Below are 6229 nucleotides of genomic sequence, written 5' to 3'. Positions count from 1 at the left end.
GCAGCTTCACTTTCTTACATATGTTTTATAAATTTCCATGGATAACTGGAAGGGGAGGGAGGGGGGAGTGGGGAGTTATGTCTTATATAGAAAATAAATACATTTGATAGTTTTGAAACAATTTCTGACAGTGCATTATACCTTATAAATGTTATACTGTTAATGAGAAGTACCTATGTACCAGCTTTGTCTCTCACTTCTCTGTCATTGTACTCAGCTGTAAAAGTCACTTTACTCTGACAATTTTCAATGTGCCTTATTTGTTTGATATGCTATGTCAAATAAAGTTCATGTATTACAAATAAAAAAAAAATGTTAAATTCTGCGCACAAAAACTGAAAATTCTGCAATCTTTATATTGGTCAAAATAACACAATTTACATGACAGTCTTTAAGTAACTACATTTTAAATTATTACAGAAAAAAGTTGTTACTTTAATTTGCAGAATTTTAAATATTTTGAGCAGAACTTCCCTAGAAATTCACTGTAAGAGTGTCCCTTCCACTCGCTCTCCCTACTCCCCTGGCCACTTTGCCCTCTCAGGCCCCAACTCCTCCACCTGCCAGTATCTCTCCCCTTCACCTCTAGGCTCAACCCCTTCCACTCTATTGCCAGTCCCAGAGTTTGATCCTGTTCTCAGTTCTGTCCCTCACACAGGCTCCCTCTGTCACACACATGCTCCCTCTCTCTAATACACATATACACACCCTCATACAGTTTCTCTCACATACACAATCCCTTCACACAGGCTGGCACCCTCACATACACACGAGCTCCCAATCTCTCACACACATACACACTCCTTCACAATCTCCTCATATAGGCTCCCTTTCTCTGAAACCCACACTCAAGCATCCCCCAAGCCCCCCCCCCTCTTTTACCTCCCATGCTCTTTCACACCCTCCTGCTCTGTCACCCTCCCCTCCCCTCATATAGGCTCTCTCTCTGAAACCCACAAGCATCCCCCACTCTCCCTCTTACCAACCAAGCTGTCTCTCCCCCTCCCCCACACCCTCCTTTCTCTCACACACATCCCCTTCCCCTCATATAGGCTCCCTCTCTGAAACCCACACTGAAGCATCCCCCCCACCCACCCTCTCTTACCTCCCATGCTCTTTCACACCTTCCTGCTCTCGCTCACCCTCCCCACCAACCATGCCCTCTGTCACCCTCCCCTCTCACACACACATTCTCTCACTGGCACGCCGCGGGACGCGCTCAGTTCGTGATGAAGATGAAGGCCGGCGCACCGTTTGCGGCACACAGGGGCCTTCCCTTTTCTCCGCGAACGGCGCCCCGTGTCGTCATCTTCGCCGCGTGCCAAGGTCTCCTCTGTTAATTTTCTGGGTGCTGAGATGCCCCCACTCTCGTGATGGCCACTGTCCATGCGCTTCCAGTTTTGAAGGGAGGAAATCTGCGAGGCGACGGTGGAAATCTGTGGGAAGGGCGAAGAGGGAGAAAATCTGCGGGAAGGGGGAATTCTGCGTGAATTCTGCATTCCGCAGTAGCGCAGGATTCCCCCAGGAGGAAGCTACTTGCAGGGTCAGTTTGTTCAATTACGGGCAGAGGTACACTTGGCTAAAACAAAACAAAAAAATAGAGTTAAATAACATTTTTGATATTTAAAACTTTCCAAAATTTTGTAGTTCAAATCAACACAGAGAAACACGGGCACATATACTGGCCAACCCCCCCTCCCCCCTTCTGCCCAGCAGATTCCCTTCCGGCCTCTAAATGGTGCTTGTAAGGGATTTTCTCTCTTTCTTTTTTCTAATGGTTTGTCTAAAGAAAGAGGAGTGCAGAATACAAGAAAAAACCCTAGCAGGCACATGCTTGTTTCCACGTCTGTGTTGATGCAGTCACGGTCGTCTCCCCCTCGTTCAGGGCTTGCAGTAGCTTTGCTGTGACTGTGAGGCATCAGGGAAAGGGCGATACTTCGTGCTTTGCAGCTTTAATTACATATCCCCGCCCACCACACTCCCCTCCGGCGTTGCACAAGGCACCCAAAAAGACCCCCAAGAAAAAAAAAAAGGCAGAAAAAACCCCGGAAAAATTTCCCGCACGCTCATTGGAAAATTGCCCACCTGGTAACACTGGTTACGGGTACATGAATTGCCATTAAACATGGAGGTTGAAAGCAACAGCGTCCAACTGAGCATGCTCTGTGCCCTTCTCTCCAGGGTTGCCAGGTTTTCATGAAAGAACAAGCACTTTTTTCCAAAAAACAAGCCCAAAAAAGCCCAAAACACGTGAAATTGAAACACCAATGTCTGTGAGTCGCATAGATGACAAAGGAGCTTAACTTTTTGCAGGTTTCTCTGTCTTAGCATGTTGCAGAAGGTCTGCATGATGTGCACGAAAATCTGCACATAGCCTTACTCTCATTGCTGGCAACAGACTGAATTCATGCTTTTAGTTCACATTCCTCTTCCCATGCTTAATAGTATCTTTTAGTTCCTTACTTTAGCTATAGTAGATCAAATCCATTTAGTAGCATAACAGCCAATGATGGAAACAGTAGGTATGGACGAGCTTTCTTACAAAGGTGATCTGCTGCAGGCAGAAGAAAGAGAAAATAAATTAGATGAAATTAAAAGTAGTGTAGAAGAAATTAAAAAAACACCAGCCCCACACACTGATTCTCCCCCCTCCCCACCCTCTCCGAGCACATCCCTGGCCCCCCACACACTGATTCCCCCCTCCCCACCCCCTCCGTGCATAACCCTGGCCCCCCCACTGATTCCCCATCCCCACCCCCTCAGAGCACATCCCTGGCCCCCCCCCCCACTGATCCCCCCCTCCGAACACATCACTGGCCCTCCCACACACTGATTCCCCCCTCCCCACCCATCACCGAGCACATCCCTGGCCCTCCCCCCACACTGATCCCCCCCTCCAAGCACATCCCTGGCCCTCCCCCCACACTGATCCCCCCCCTCACCACCCATCACCGAGCACATCTCTGGCCTTCCCCCTACACTGATCCCCCCCCTCCAAGCACATCCCTGGCCCTCCCCCCACACTGACCCCCCCTCCCAGCACATCCCTGGCCCCCCACGCACTGATTCCCCCCCTCCCAACACATCCCTGGCCCCCCACACACTGATCCCCCCCCCCCTCCCAGCACATCCCTGGCCCCCCACACACTGATCCCCCCCCCCTCCCAGCACATCCCTGGCCCCCCACACACTGATCCCCCCTCCGAGCACATCTCTGGTCCCCACACACTGATCCTCCTCCCCACCCCCTCCGAGCACATCTCTGGCCCCCCCACACACTGATCCCCCCCTCTCCAGCCCCTCCGAGCACATCTCTGGCCACTAAACACTCATTTCCCCTTCCCCACTCCCTACAAATACGTATTCAATCTCTCCACGCTCATTCCCCCCTCCCAAAATACTCATTCCCCTCCTCCTGATACCTGGCTGTAGCCAGCTGAGTACTACACATCTTTCATGATTAAGGTCTTCAGCTGCACAGAAGCTTTTTGGTCACCCAAGACACTTGTTGCTTGCTGCAATGCCCTGCTGGATCTGCCCAGCTACTCCTGTGAATGCAGCTCCGGTTACTTTACTGCTGCACTAGGTTAGGGTGCGCCTGCTATGGACAGGCCTCACCGGCAGCAGCAGCAGCCAATCACTGCAACACCAGAGCACAAGTCCCGCCCACCAAACCCAAAAAAACCGCGATTGGCAGAAAAAACGCCCAATTGCAATCAACCCGTGAACCGAAAAAACCCCCGCGAATGACTAGAAAAAAAAGCCCAATCTGTCGGGAAATAAGCGAGGTTTGCAACACTGCGAGTCTTCTTAAAGGGAAACACCAGTCAAATGCAGTCCGGGGGCAATGTAAAGTCCGGCCCCCCCCCCGTGTGATGTCATAAGTCTGCGCCCAGCAGGAAGAGGAACTGCCCCGTGCTGCAGGTTTACGGTTGGAAAAAGCAAGTTTGCTTACCGTAAACGATGTTTCCGTAGATAGCAGGATGAATTAGCCATGCTGTTATGAGACCTGTCCGTCAGGCACAGGAGGGCGGAGCTTCCCAAGTGAGGTCAGAGCTTTGCTCTGAGGCTGCGCGTGTGTTCCCGCGCTGGATCAACGACTCTCCTCAGTCTGTGAAATAGCAAGCGTGAGCGCAAAGTTCGACTGACAGGGAGGAGGGTGGGTCAGCATGGCTAATTCATCCTGCTATCTACGGAAACATCGTTTACGGTAAGCAAACTTGCTTTTTCCCGTCGATAGCAGGCTGAATTAGCCCTGCTGTTATGGGAGTTCAAAGCTAGCATCACGGTAGTAGTTAGTGTTATTTGTCGTGATGCCCAGGTGTGTCAGTCGAATTCAGTACTTCTCTTGATAGTGTTTGTAAAACTGCCCGACCCAGTCTCGTGTCGTTTGTGGACTGGTGATGTAGACAGTAATGAGCCGCAAAGGTGTGAAGTGATGCCCACGTTGCTGACTTGCAAATATCTAAAAGTGGCACATTGGAGAGATAAGCTACCGAGGTTGCTAATGCTCTTGTTTGATGTGCTTTTGGTCGAGAAGGTAGAGTTATTTGTTGTTTGTCATGACAGAACTGAATGCATTGTGCTATCCAACTGGCTATAGTACGTTTAGCTACTGGTTTCCCTGGTGTATTTGGGTTGAATGATAAGAACAGTTGAGACGGTCTGTTTACAGATTGAGTCTTTAATGTGTATAATGCTAGTGCACGTTTACAATCCAGAGTATGTAATTGTTTTTCTTTCTCTGAGTTGTGTGGTTCTGGAAAGAAGATTGGAAGTTCAATGGATTGATTGAGATGGAAAGGGGTTACCACCTTTGGTAGAAATGAGGGATGTGTTCGTAATAACACTTTCTGTGGTAAGAATTGCAAATATGGTGAATAGTGTACTAAGGCTTGTAGTTCACTCACCCGTCTGGCTGATGTGATGGCTACTAAAAATGCAACCTTCCATGTAAGGTATTTCATATGAGCCGAATGTAAGGGTTCGAATGGATATTGTGTGAGCTGATTTAGAACTATGTTTAAGTCCCACGGTAATGGTGGTTTCGAGATTGGGGGACGTAAATTCATGAGTCCTTTCATAAACCTGGAAATGATAGGGTGCAAGGAGATAGATTGTCCATTATATAACCGATGTCTTGCCGCAATGGCACTGAGGTGTACTCGCACCGAAGAAGTGGCTAGACCTGAGGTATGTAGAGTATGGAGATAGTCTAGCAGTCTTGCTGGAGGACAGGATAAAGGATCCACAGATTCAGAGATGCACCAACGAAGATATTTGTTCCATTTGGAATAATAGTTTTTTCTCGTGGATGGGCGGCGTGATGCCAGGATGACGTCCTGAGCAAGCACGGAGATACCTTGTTCCATTAGAAGGATCCGCTCAGTCTCCACGCTGTAAGGTGTAGAGATTGGTGGAGAGGGTGGAGTAGTGTCCCCTCTTCCTGTGACAGGAGATCGACTCGGAGTGGAAGTCGAATATGTGGTTGTACAGACATGTGGAGTAGATGTGGATACCAATGTTGGCGGGGCCACGCAGGTGCTATGAGAATTAACTGTGCTGCATCCACTATGCATTTTTGCAGCGTACGTGTGATCAGCGGAATCGGTGGGAAAGCATACAGGAGCTGTTGTGTCCATGGGAGGAGAAAGGCGTCTTGCGTTTTCCGTAGAGGACTCGGCCAAATTGAACAAAAGTTCTCTACTTTGCGATTGTGTTCTGTCGCAAAGAGGTCTATGACAGGTGTTCCCCATTTCTGGAAAATGTAGTTTGCTACATCCTGGTGAAGTTCCCATTCGTGTGGGTGAAATATTCGGCTGAGTCTGTCCGCTTGTGTGTTGGCTATGCCTGGAATGTAAGTGGCTTGAAGGTGGATTGAGTGTTTGCACGCCCATTCCCATATCCAAATTGCTTCCCTGCAGAGTGGCCATGATCCCGTGCCGCCTTGTTTGTTTATGTAGAACATCGCTACTTGGTTGTCGGTGTAAATCATAAGTCTGTGACCCCGTAAATATGGGAGAAAGGCTCGTAATGCAAAGCGGATCGCCCGTAGTTCTAGGAGATTGATTGGAAAGGACTTTTCTGTTGGTGACCATAGACCTTGCGTTTGAAACTTGTCCAGATGGGCACCCCAACCCTTCTTGGATGCATCTGTAGTGAGAACTGCGTTGTGTGGAAGGATCGTGAAAGGTGCTCCTTTCCTTAAGGTATGTCGTTGGAGCCACCA

At 49.2% G+C, this 6229-nt stretch overlaps 1 long non-coding RNA gene across 1 annotated transcript; it reads right to left on the bottom strand.

Moving 5' to 3' along the window:
• Positions 1-1111: 1111 nt before the first annotated feature.
• LOC115083968 lies at positions 1112-3625 on the bottom strand. The gene is made up of 3 exons (XR_003854434.1): positions 3423-3625; positions 2464-2554; positions 1112-1579 (listed from the first exon to the last, which is right to left on the bottom strand). It is a non-coding gene; the product is annotated as an uncharacterized LOC115083968 (long non-coding RNA).
• Positions 3626-6229: the final 2604 nt, after the last annotated feature.

Source organism: Rhinatrema bivittatum, chromosome 2, assembly GCF_901001135.1.
Source record: "Rhinatrema bivittatum chromosome 2, aRhiBiv1.1, whole genome shotgun sequence".
Lineage (NCBI taxonomy): Eukaryota > Metazoa > Chordata > Amphibia > Gymnophiona > Rhinatrematidae > Rhinatrema > Rhinatrema bivittatum.
Note: the sequence above shows the minus strand (reverse complement) of the source record. Positions and strands in the feature narration are given on the sequence as shown.